A 14,173-nucleotide genomic window follows, 5' to 3' on the forward strand; every position below is an offset into this window, starting at 1 on the left:
TATCAAAGTGCAAGGTTCAAAGACACCCCTCCTAAACAATGGTTCAAGGAATTAGGGTTTTGATTTCTCTGAAAAAAATGAATGAATCAAAGGCTCCAATACATCTAATATGGCTTATGATGTTTCAAACTACCTTCATGACAAAATTCAGGTTTTAATTCCAAGGATTGATCAGTCAATTGTTCAGAAAGTCAACAATCGACTAGCTTGACCTAAAAGTCAACTGTGGTCGAAGTATAGCCAAAACTCCTGATTTTTTTGTCAACAACCTTATTTTGAAGTATCATTCACCATTTGATAAAGGATTGATCATGGTTCATCAGGAAAATATCAGAAATCAACAAATTCAAAAGTTTCTAAATTAGGGTTTTCATAGGAAAAGTCAACTGAACTTTGACCAACCATAACTCCTACATGGAACATCAGAAATTTTCCATCCAAATCTCATTTTGAAGGAAATTGAATTCTCTACATCTTTGTCTCTTGCACGCTGAGTCTAAAAATGCTTCATTTGAGAGATATGACTCAAAACATTATAGGTCCTTTTGAAAGTCAACCAAAAGTCATTTTTTTCAAAAGAGCATACAAGGAGCATGGAAAATTATTTTGACATGATACCAAAGACATTGGTTAGATGACTCTTCAAGGTTTCTAAAAAGTCCAAAAACTTGAAAAAATGTTGAAAGATGAGGAAATGGCAAGGTGCACAAGTTCACCCATTTTCAAGGATATGCATGAAGAGAAAAGGTCCAAAACTCCAAATATTTCCAAATGGGCCTATATTCATTTCATCCAATCTTCATCTTAAGCCCATGCACGCCCCAAAACAAGAGTCTTGTTATTTTTATTATTTTATTAATTATTTTATGGTCTTTTATCACTTTAAATCATAAATAAATTATATAAAATAGTAAAATGAATGAGAAATATTATTTGCTTTGGTTTTAAGTCAATCAAATATATTCTCTTAATTAGCCAACTGATGATTGGAATAAGGAGAATCAAATATAGGCCAAAAATAGAAAGATTTAATTCAAATTTTTAATCAAATTTCTCAAAATCCAATTTCATGATTTAGTAGAATTTTGATTCAAGTTATGACCTAAAATCCGTCCATTATATATACTTAACAAAACCCTGATGAAGAAGGGACGAAAATTCTGGCTTGGAGAACCTTAGTGAAGCTTGCAAAAATCTCTAGAAATTCCAAAATCGGATTCAAGGTTGGAGGAGGATTCAAGGATTTGCAAAGGATCAAACACACTCCTGAAGGTGCTCTGAAGCCGTATCAAACATCACGAGAGCCTAAACCATCGAGAGCCATCACTAACCAGTCACGGTTTGTTCTTCAAATTTTGGAATTCGGTTTTGTTGATTTGCGATGCATAAATTCATTCAGATTGCATAAATTTGTTTCCTATGATGCTCTGAATGTTCATGATTGTTTTATTTGGTCAGTGTTTGCTTGCAACGTGATATGCCATGATTAGGTTTAGAGGTCTTTAAATTAGGGCTTTGATGATATAGGACGAATCGATTTTAATTACTGGTACAGTGGAGTTCGTGATGAGTAAACGAACTCATCCATGCTCTCACTTTTGATTTTGGTTGCTCGTATGAAGTTCTGATGTTTGCAGGTTATTTAGTTGCCAAAAATTCATAGCTTAATCCAAGCAATCCGTAGTTAATAAAACCAGTGCCCAGGTTGAAGATGATGGTGTGGCGTGATCTCACTAGCCAGTTTGAATCTGGCGCGCGTTTTTAGTTGTTGCTTTCTTTTTGTTTTATATATTTCATAAGGCACATTCTCCATACAACTAACCACTTATGGTTGAGTTGGCAAGTCGTTTCAGTGTTCAAGCAAGAGGCGAGGGTTCGATCCCCGTCTCAAACATATTTTTTCAGTGAACTAATCTTACAGATCTCATGGGGGCCATCAGTGGAAGCCTACCATAGGCCCTCGGTTTATGGCCTTCAGATTATCCTCTCTCCAAATCCAACGCATCTGGACGTGCGAATCATATCATGCACCCTCAGTCCAGCCGCACAGGATTATAAGCTAAGATTTCTAATTTTTTTATTTAATAACTATTATCTATGCATTTGTTTGTTTTTGTTTTGTTTTATTTATTTAATAAATCTTTCTTCTATTTTTTCTTTTTCTTAAAAAATCATTTACTTTCAATATTTTTTAATTCTTAATCAATTAATTTATTTATTTAATTTAGTTATCAATAATAATTTTATTTGATTTAAATGATTAAATGTTAAATTAATTTAGGGTTAGGTAATTTAATCGAAACTTTATTTCTTGCCGATTTAATTAATTAGGTTGAAAACCAATAATTAATTAGTTTGGATTTTATTTATTCTATTAACCATAGCTAACTTGTGCCCGAATCAGGGTTCATAATTCGATCAGTCATACGCTGAAAATTTTCCTTTTTTTCTTTGTGCAGTTTTTCAGGGTTACCATCAGGGTTTTTTCGACTACACGCGCCGTCAATCAAAAGCTAAGTTCTAATCTTTTCTCTTTTTATTTTAAATATTTATTTTGCCTTATAAGTTAAATTAGGGTTTACTTTCAAAGGACAATGAACTCCTCCTACACTTACCCTTCTGTTTATTTTTTCCTTTTCCAATTTTCAGGGTTAACCAACCTGTCAAAGCTCAGATGTTCGGTAACCCTAAAACTCGTTCTCTTTTGTTATTATTATTACTTATGTGAAAACTATCTTCCTTGTGGGTTTTTTATCTTTATTGCTTTTTCTCCCCCTTTCCTTATTATGTAACTGCTTCTGGTTGTATTGTGTGGCCTTGAAGGCACTTAACACTGTTTATATTAACTGCGTGGTTAGTAATTTAGGGAGTGTAACCTCGAATTGAATGTAGAATCATTAATTTTACAAGATAAATTATTTAAATTAATCACGTGATTGTGCACCCACACACCTTTTATGGTAGCCCCTCTTGTTGCCTGTTGCCTGTTGCCTTGTTGCCTTGTGTTTCTAGTATAGAATAGCCAAGTCCCTCGAATACGAGGACGCCTCAGCAATGTTGCCCTCAGTTCATTCAGATCATAAGTCCCAATGATGCTGCCTTCGATTCGCTAATATGATCTCATCCCTCGAAGTTGCCTATGAAATGCTGAGGTGTCCTCTAGTTGCCTAATAAAGATGGCTATTCTGATCCTTCCCTTAGACTACCTGCCCTTCCATGGCACGAACAGTCTTATGGCGAACAATAATTGCGACGACCCTTCAACCTCCAAATAAAAGAAATTCCTACCCTCCTATGGTATGGATAGCCCTGAAAGGCTAAAAGAACATTTTACAAATATCAAGGTAATTTGCCCTTAATTGCATGCTCTAGTTTAAATTCCCTTTTCTACCCTTTTCTTAAAAAACTTCAAAAAGGCTACGCTCATTTACGAGCTAAAGTCCTTATTTTCTTCTTCTATATTTCTAAACTTTTGGTTTCAAAAAGAGCAAAGCAATTAAGAGCCCATGGATAACCATGGATGCAAAGGGTGCCTTACACCTTCCCTTTGTATAAGTTACCCCCCGTACTCAGTTTTCTTTTAAAAAGGTTTTTTCTGTTCTTTTAGCCTTTCATTAATTTGGATAAAATAAAAGTCGGTGGCGACTCTTGCTTACCGTACATTTCTTTAAAGTCAGTTCACCGTATAACAACAGCTACATGATAATATGGGATTTCACTTTAATGATTAAAATTAGAGTTGTTTATTAATCCAAGTAGTCCTGGGTTAGCTTTCCCTGCATGTTCTATGTTATTTCTTGTAGATAGAACTCATGTTATATTTGGTCGTTGTCACATACATTCACTGAGTTAGAACAATTCATATTGTACATGTAGGGGATGTCGGTCCTTCATTGTGTTGATTAGTCGCCATTGCTTTCAACCGTTTGTTGAGGCAAACAACAATTACTTCTAGTGTGTTTTATTTCTCATTGGTAGTTAGAGTTGAGCATGTTCGTGCTATAAGGCTTTATGTAGTTGGATTCTAGATGTGTCGATGCATATTGTCATAGGATTGTCGTGGACATTATGGTATTTCAACTTTAAATGAATTGATGAGGCCACAATATTGAGTGTCGTGCCAAGGGTATGCCTTTAGTGCAGTTGTATAGGCTTTTGCATGAAAATACAAAGATATGAAGGTCTACCACGTGGCATCTACGCCTTTCCAGAGAGTAACCATCAACTATATATATATGTATATATATCCTTAAGGGTGGGTCACTATGTTCCGTTGAAAGTTTGCAGGTCAGAGCCTACATATGGTGACAATCTTTCTTTTTTCAGCTAGAGCTTCTCGAAGAGCTTCAAGTACGAGATGTCACACGAGTTTCCTTTGTCAATGAGAATTCTCAACATATGGAAGTTAGTCATAGTTACTGTCATACCCCAAAATTTGCCCATACTATTTCTCATATGAAAGTTCAAATCAGAACATAATGCTCCTAAACACATTCTCCTGCACAAAAACTCTGAGACTAGGGTTTGACTTATTCAAAGGAAAATCAGTGAATCAATGGCTCCAAGACATCTCATATGGCTCAATACATCTCACATTATCTCTATGACAAGTATCAAGGCTCATTTCAAAGAATTGGTCACTCAATTGTTCAAAAAAGTCAATAGTCGACTAAGTTAACCTAAAAGTCAACTGTGGTCAAAGTGAAGTCAAAACTCCTGATTTTTTGTCAAGATCTTCATATTGAAGTATCATTCACCATTTGATCAAGAATTGATCATGGTTCATCAAGGAAAGAACAAAAATCAACAAATCAAAAAGTTTCTAAATTAGGGTTTTGTATAAGAAAAGTCAACTGAACTTTGACCAGCCATAACTCCCACATGGAACATCAGAAATTTTCCATCCAAAGTTCATTTTGAAGGAAATTTGATTCTCTACAATTTTGTCTCTCACATGCCAAGTCCAAAAATGCTTCATTTGAGAGATATGGACTAAAACATTATAGGTCATTTTCAAAAGTCAACAAAAGACACTTTTTTCAAAAGGACACACAAGAAGCATGGAAAATGATTTTGATATGAGACCAAAGACACTGGTTAGAGGACTCCCTAAGGATTCTAAAAAGTCTTAGAACACTTCCATATCTCAAAAATTGAGAGAGATAGGCCTTGTCAAAGTTGGACTATTTCGGAGGGAAAGTGTGAAGAGAAAAAGGTTCAAAACTCCAAACATTTCCAAATGGGCCTATATTATTTCTACCCAATCTTCATCATAAGCCCATGCACGCCCTAAGACTAGTTTTCTTTTTATTTTTAGGTTTTTATTATTTATTTCATGATTTTTACTATTTAAATCATAAGATTAAACATATAAAATCATAAAAATAGTTAGAGATTTTAGTTTGCCTCAATTCCAATCAAATATATCACATTAATGACACAAATTTTCGTGATCCACAAGGTTTGGTTAAAAAATATTGGATTTGAACCAATTTAGAAAGGATTGAAAATATATTTCAATCAAATTTTCTCAAAATTCAATCTCAAGATTCAACAAGATTTCTGTTTAATTTAGTTGACCTAGTATCCTCTCTATAAGTATCTGAGCAAGGCCAGACACAAGGGTTCACGATTTTGCAGCCATAGAATCCAAAACCCGAGTGCAAAGTTCATCAAAAATCTCAAACTACAATTCTGTGCTGCAAGCCAATTCAAGGTTCCCAATCGATCTCAACACCTTCCCAAGGTCTCTAGGAAGTGTTTCCAATCATCATCGCATCTCGAAGCATCCAGAATCGCACGCTATTCACCACGGTTTGCATCCATATAAACTTACTCGATTTCATGAATTCATGCATCCATATCCAAATTTGATTGTATGAATGTGTTTACTATGTTGTGTTGTGTGTTTCTGGAGGTTTAATTGTATTCTCATGCTGTTTTGATCGTAACACCATTGTTAGGGTTTTTAGATTCAATTAGGGGTTTTTGATACATGCAAAATTAGGGCTAATTAAGGCCATGGTAATCTTCGCAAGATCTGGACGGTTCGTTTTATATACTCGCGAAAAATTTCTACGTTGGTTTGGGTCTATTCGCTATTTTGCAGGTACAAAAGATCTATGTTTTTATAGCGCTCCATGAAAAGAACGCTGTAAAAGCCTATTTGCAGGATTTTGGTTGAAGAAGAAGACTTCGTGTCATCTTATGATTGGCCAGTTTGAAACGCTTTTGGCGCGCGTCCCCTTTCCACAGCTTTGGTTCCAGTGCATTAAGACATACCACGTTACCATGTGCCCTCGCCATCACGTCCAACCATCTGACTAGCCCGTTGATCCAACGCCCTTGGAGATGCAGGTGCACCAAGGACCATCATAGATGCGCCACACTGGATCGCTCGGTTAAGTTCCCAATTTTTTTATTTTTTATTACACAGCCACGTTTTTCTTTTTTAATATATATATACTTTGTTTTTTTTATTTATATATATAAAAACTATATAAAAACTATAGAAAAAATTTTATAAAAATCTTTTATATGTTTATTTTATTATTTAATTTATTTATTTATTTCCTTAAATTAATAAATTCATATATACTTGTTTAATAATTTTATTTATTTATTTACCTTTAAATCTTAAAAATTAAAATCGTAATTATTTTATTTAAATTCCAAAAATTTCATAAAAATTATTTTTATTCTCAATTTAATTTTCTAGTCCCGATTAAATTAATTAGGTCGCAAGACCAATAATTAATTTACATCATTTGTACTTTCTTATTTAATTCGTACCCTAATCAGGGTTTACAGAGATCGTTCCCTACACTGAAAAGTCTTCTTCTTCTGTGCCTTTTTTCAGGATTGTCTTTACAAATACCTTCCGACTGCGCGCCACGTCAAAGAACGAAGCTAAGTTCTAATTTCTTCTTATTTAATATTTTTCGCCTATTATTTTGTTTTAATTAGGGTTTGATTGCCCCTGCCAATGAAATCCCTTTACACTCACTTCCTCTTATTTCTCTATCCAATTATCAGATGGTCAGAGTCAATGGTTCAATCTACCTCCAATTCTCAACCTTCATCAATCGAAGCTAAGTTTCTTTTACCCTTTTTTCCGTAATTTTTACTCTTTTTCTGTAATATTCTTTTGTTTTTTAGGGTTAACCTCATTTGCCTCCGAACCGATAATGCACTCACCCCTCTGTTTATTCTTTCTTTTCCAATTTTCAGGGTTTGTCGACTGCCAAAAGCTGCGAGTATTGGTAACCCTAAACCCTATTTTCAATTATTACTTGTGTTAAACCTTTTGCCTTTTATTTTTATATCCCGCTGGTTTCAATTCCCCTCTCCTCCGCTGGTTGCAATTTCCCTTCCCCATATTTGTTATATTGCGTGGTTAGTAATTCTAGGGAGTGCAAGCCTGTTAATTGAATTAGAATAACTAATTATAAGATAATTTGATTGAATTAACCACGTGATTGTTGCACACACACACACTTTTGGGGTAACCTCTCTGTTTCCTTGTTGCCTGTTGCCTTGTGTTTTTGTAGAATAAGCCATGTCCCTCGAATACGAGGATACCTCAGCCATGTTGCCTCGATAAATAAAGGTCATACGACCCTAATGATGCTGCCTTCGATACACTATATGACCTCGACCCTCGGACGTTGCCTACGGAAAAGGCTGAGGTATCCTCTGGTTGCCTACGAATAAGGCTTATTCTGATCCTTACCTTAGACTACCTGCCCTTCTATGGCATGGGACAGTCTTATTGCAAAGGATGTTTCGACGACCCTTTAACATCCAAACGAAAGGCTTCCTGCCCCCTTATGGCAAGGATAGACCCTTTCATTCTGAAAGGCTAAAAAGAGACCTATCATCTAAGTTTAAGGTAATTGCCCCTAATTGCCTTGCCATGCTCTATTTTCTATATTCTTTCTCAAAATTCTTCAAAAACTGGCTACGCTCATTTACGAGCTAAAGTCCATTTTTCTCCTTCATCTACATTTTCTGAAAACGAGCAAGCAAAGCAATTAAGAGCCCATGGAAAACCATGGATGCAAAGGGTGCCTTACACCTTCCATTTGCATAAATTACCCCCCGAACTTAGATTTCTTTAAAAGGTTTTTTTCTGTTTCTTTTAGCCTTTCTGAATTTGTTTGGATAAAATAAAAGTCGGTGGCGACTCATGCTTAACCGCGACATTTCGATCGATAAAAAGTCAGTTCACCGTATTACAGTTACCATTATCACTAGAGGAAAATATTTTTTTCGGAATACCGCCCACTTTCTCGCTATCCTTGAATTCAAGGATGAGTCTCTCTTATTTCTCCTCTAGGATCGTCCATCCCTTTCTACTAATTGACATTAACTCGACAATCCTTCTTTTGATCGTCTTTTAATATGTGTTATTTGATCGAAGAAGACCTCTAGTGATGGACGATATATATTAATACTTTCCCCTTTGGTCTTCTTCCTCTTTGTCACTGTTGTCCTTTCTTTCATTGCTTTCATTCACAACTTCGATTTTATTCTCGGGGGACGACTTCTCTTGACATGGAGACGACTTATTTATTGGTGATTCACCACGTCCATTACACTATTTCTTTCTTCCATGATTATCTTTTTGTTTGTCCACTTAGGTATACCGAGTTAATCTTTAATTCGTATTAGATCCTTGATCGTGATTTTAAAATGAACACATTCATCTATGTTGTTCCCATGGCCCTTGTGGAAATTGCAAAACATTGTCTTATTCGTCATAGTTGATTCCTTTACAGGGTAAGTGTAGCAACCAGCCTAAAAAATTTAAGTTTAGAGTCGCCACCTATTCTACCAAGGCGAATAGGAAACTTACGCAGTTAAGAGACCAGGGTAAGATACTATATTCAGGTCGAGGGAAGGTGTTAGGCACCCTCAACCCTTTCCTATGGCTTTGAATCTAAGGTTAACAGTTTTATGGCTAAGAGTATTAAGGTAAGGTTTATGCTTTCAAGGGTTAAATAATTAAGGGAAATGAAACGGGAAAAAATGAGATTTAGAGGGAAGGGGACTCGCCTTGTTACCAAGTGCCTACGTACCTCCTTATGGAGGATCAGAGTCTACGTAGTTCGGAGAAGGGTTGTACGCCCTTAGAGTTAGAGTTTGAATGGTTCGAAGGCTTTTTGAGTGGCCTGTCGTAGTTTGAAATTGTGATTTTTAAAAGACAAGTGTTTTAAGAATGGGCGTACAACCCTGATTTTAGTATGTCACCATTAACCGCAATAATCGATTGATTCAATTACCATAGTTAAAAGATTAGTAGTTGTATCGTTACCAATTTTAATTGATAGGTTCAATTATCACTGATAACGAATAAAAGTATTTTTTAGGAATTTTAATGATTTAATTTGCATCATTACCCCTCGTAATCGATTGATTCGATTAAAAAGAATAATGAATTGAGGTATGGAAAATAAATAAGTTAATCATCGCAACTAATAAAATAGCTGAAACCATTTAACTAAATAGAAATTAACTACATTTTAGTTAAATATCATTTTAATTAAAATTATTATTGACCATCACGATTAATCGATTTAATCGGAACGAACAATAAATTGTCAATTTAAATATTAGTGTCATATATTAATTTATTTATAAAAATAAATTATTATTATATGAATGAATATTTAAAAAGAATTTAACTAAAACATATAAATTAATTAAAATTATTTTAGTTAATAGAGTTTGATTCAGTATGACTGGTTTGAGGGTACATGGTATGGGAAGTAATCTAGGGCGTGGGATCTAGCTGGATAAAGATACCTATGGTCAGATTGGAGAGTGCATGATGCGCCATAGGCCTGCGCATGCACCTGATCACTGGGGGGATCTTTTGAAAAAAACATTGTGAGGGCCAGGGATCGAACCCTGGACCCTGGGATTATCACACACACGCCTCACCAACTCACCCCAGCTAATCACGCGCTTGATAATTGCTTTGGTTAAATTATAAAAGAAACAAAAGAAATCATGGAAGGAACGCGCGCAGATTTCAAATAACCCAATGCCATGACGACACATCATCGTCTTCCCCACCAAGCTCATAAAACCTGCAACCTTTTGCTACGAATTTGCTAGGATTCCCTTCGTTGCAACACACACCTGGAAAATAGCGATTACCCCATGTTTGCGTATAAACTTTTCGCGACACCCCTATTCTCTTCCTCTAGGCAATACGAATCCAATGGTGGTCCTAACGTCCCCCAATTTTACCCCTAACCAAAAGCCCCAAATTAAGGGTTGAAAACCCTAGCTCGGCCAACGATGGTGGTTTGTGTTCAAACCATACAGACTCTAATTAAACCATCCAGAAATGTTCAGAGCATCAACAATAACCAGAATACAAACTTAAATCTCAATGAGAATGCATGAATTGTTCTAACCGATCAAGTTTTCAGAACGACTTACTTTGACAAATAGGAGACAGTTATGGGGGTACTGATGAAGCGTGATGATCCAGACACGTTCAGAATGATCCAAGGAACACGTAGCAATCCTCAAATCTCCTTGAAAGTTCCAAATTTCCCAAAACCGAAATCAAGTTCTTGGTGATTTTTTTGAGTTCTTGTGCTTATGCTCTGATCAGAATTGGCAACCCTTATTCGTGTGACATCATTTAGATACTTATAGGCAATAGATTAGGTCAATAAAATTTCCCAAAACCTCACTTGAATCCAATCTTGCATCTTTTAGAAATTTGATTTTATTCTTTGAATGAGAACTTTCTATTTTGGCCAAATATTGTACTAATCTCTTTCCAATCAATTTTTCACGAAATTGCATTAAATTTAGCCATTAATGTTGATTGGAATCAATCTATATGCACCTTTTTAACAAAATATTTGATTTCCCACTTAATTAAGTCATTAAAAAATGAAATAAAATCCTAAAAAATCAAATAATATATATAATTTCGTGGCTTGTAGTCTTGGACAGCCTAAATATCTCATGGATCAAGTTTGGATTACAAAACATAGGCCCACTTGTGAAAAGTTCCAGTTTGAACCTTCTTATTTCACTTTTTACCTCCGAAAATTGCTCAACTTTGATCAAGCATATCTCACTCAGTTTTTAAGCTATGAGGGAGTTCTAAAACTATTTGGAAACCTCAAGATGTCCTCTATAAGCCACTTTGGAACATATTTTTCATTTGGAGCTTTTATCTTAATCATATCTTCTTTGACAAAAAACTGCTTTTGAAGGATGCTTGAAAAGGACCTGTAATCTTTTGCACCATACCTCTCAAATGAAGCATTTATAGCCCTAGTTTGTGAGAGACTAAGTTGTAGGGAATCCAATTTCCTTCAAAATAGGCTTTGAGTGGGGAATTTTTGATGTTCCATGTGAAAGTTATGCCCAGTCAAAGTTGGGTTGACTTTCTCCTAAAGAAACCCTAATTTGAACCTTTTTGTACTTGTTCATCTCTGAGTTTCTATTAATGGAACCATGATCAATCTTCGATCAAATGATGGATATACTTTAATTCACTTGATGTTGACCCAATATTGAGAGCTTTAGATTGTGCTTTGACTATGGTTGACTTTTAGGTCAAACCAGTTGACTGTGGATCATCTGGACTATTGAGTGAGCAAAGCTTTGGGAATTAAATCTTGAACTTTGTAAATGGAGTATGGAAGGCAAATTTTGGGGTATGACAGTAAGGGTTTCTTATCCCGACTTCCTTAAAGTTGGTCTTGGCAGATTCCTACAAACTATTTTCCCGTGATGTGTTTAGAGGCTGTAAGATGAGAACCTGGCACGTGGTTTTTTATCTCCCTCATCCTGAAACCAACTAAGGTCCCTTTTGGCCAACTGGTTATTTCTTGTGATCCCTAGCCAATGACCCTTTTCCATTTCCTTAGCTTGGAGTTCCTCCTCGTACTTATTGTAAGGTTGGGCTCAGGTTAAAGGTCGTTTAAGCTCTAAGCTTCTTTTAGCCCTAATTTCTTGTGATACATAAAGTTTACTCTCAGTCATTTCTTGGATATTCAACACTTCAACTTATCATTCGTCCCTTCTACCTCTATGACCACCTTAGTGAATCAGTCTATATATTCTTGTAGAGTTTCTCTTTTCTTTTGAATCCCACTAAGGACGACAATTGTCGTAGGTTGTCATTTCCGAGGAGTAAATTGGGCAGTAAATGAGTTACAAATCTCTTTCCAAGAGTTTGTGTGATAATTAATCAGGGCTTTGAACCACGTCATGGCGTCTCCTTTAACAGTTAGAATGGACAATTTACACTTTATTGCATCCTGTGCATGGTGATAATCAAACATAGTATCCACATGTTTGATGTTTTGTCTGGAATTTCTATTTTGTTGTAGCTCACTAACTTTAGAGGGTTCCTCCTTTGGTCAAGAGTTTTTCTTCCTTCATCATGTTTTCATCCCCTTCAAGACCGATGTGATGGGGATTGGTGATGATGTAATTCTCCCAATAGAGTAAGTCTACCTCTTCTTCCTCTGGAGTCAGGTAGATGAGATTGAAACTCTTGATAGCAGAAGAAATATGGTGACCCAGGAGTGTCTCAACTCTAAGAGATGGTATCGACAAGGTTGGGATGTGGCGTGGTTCTACAATTGACGTGTGCTACTAGTTAGTGCATGGGATAGTCTTTAGAGGGAGCGCACTTTCGGCTTTCATCCACTCAGGGAAGTATTACCTCCAATGAACGTGTGCTTCTAGTTCACGTGCGATTTTCATGACTAGGTTGAATTTGTGTTGATGAAAGATCTAGAGCATATCTTGTCCAGGGATCACAGGTTGTAGTGGAAGTTGTTTGGAGGATTGTCCTTGTAGTAGTTATCGACAAGGTTGAAAAGTCGAAAGGATTTAGAATGTTCCCTAGTCAACAGTCAAAATAAGTGGATTGTGAGGAGTTAGAATGATAGGAGAAGTCAACACAACTAGATTAATTTTTACTGTTAGAAGAGGTGAAACATCTCTTACTGGATCGGGAACGTTAACAACTACCTCAATAACAACGAGATTACGTTTGGAGATTAGTTTAATGGAGTTGGAGGGTGCCGTGATTCATGTAAGATTGACTAAATGTAGAAACACAAAAAATATTGATTGAAGCAGATAAGCAATGAAAATACACTAGTTTTCATAAGAACTTGAGGGACTTGAATTTGATTCCAACAGATGAAGCCAATATTCTTAGGTGTAATAAGAAATATGTTTCTTTAGGGAACAAGCTATTTCTTCTTACAGGAGAGAGATTCTATGGAAGACGCTTCAGAAGACGCGTCTTCGGGTTTATATATGGAAGACGCTTAAAGTTTCTTCTATCTAGCCTGGCATGAGATCCAGGAAGTCGTATGATCATATCTGGCCACATGCAATGTTTTAGTAGTTGAGATCAAGTGTCTGGTCATTAGAGAGGCTTCACAATTGAGCCCTCCTATTTGGGCTTGTGGCCAACCCAAAATAGTTACTATACATGATATTATGATTTTACCTTCATTATTAATTGAGATGATAATAGTAGATAATTAAATTAGATTAACCATTTTGGAACAATTTATTTTACAAAAAGATAAATGATTTAGAATGGAAGAAGTGTTATTTTAAAACTAAGGAGTAAATGTTTTTTTAGATGAAATGACACGGTTTGAATGAAAACCTAATCTGCACGGGATCCTCTTGTGTAAGCCACCAACATCGAGACTATCTATGGTCGGCTTTTCTTCCTCGAACAACTCCTATGTCTCCATCCCAATCACAATTACAAAAGAAATCCTTTGCACAAGCTCTTTAAAATGCATGGGACATACCTGTTTCTTATTTTTCCAAGCCTTGTCTTAAATGTATCATTTCTTGATCAAGATACATGAAGAGGCTTACAAATCATGAATCGAAAGCTACAAGAATAATTTACATGGGAAACTAATCACTAGTAAAGGTAAGAAATCTTTGAAGGCATCCAAATTATATGGATGTAACTCATTTAGGATGTGACTGTTTTGATTTTTCATTCAAATTAAGAGAGGATTTCAAAAAAAATTGGAGTGTATGGACATGGAATGTTAAGCCATCGCTCATGTGTTTATCTACATGGATATTTTAGATCTGAAAATTTAAAGATTACAGTTGCTCAACTGTGGCTGAGGATGCACGATTT

Source organism: Vicia villosa, linkage group LG1 (assembly GCF_029867415.1).
Source record: "Vicia villosa cultivar HV-30 ecotype Madison, WI linkage group LG1, Vvil1.0, whole genome shotgun sequence".
Lineage (NCBI taxonomy): Eukaryota > Viridiplantae > Streptophyta > Magnoliopsida > Fabales > Fabaceae > Vicia > Vicia villosa.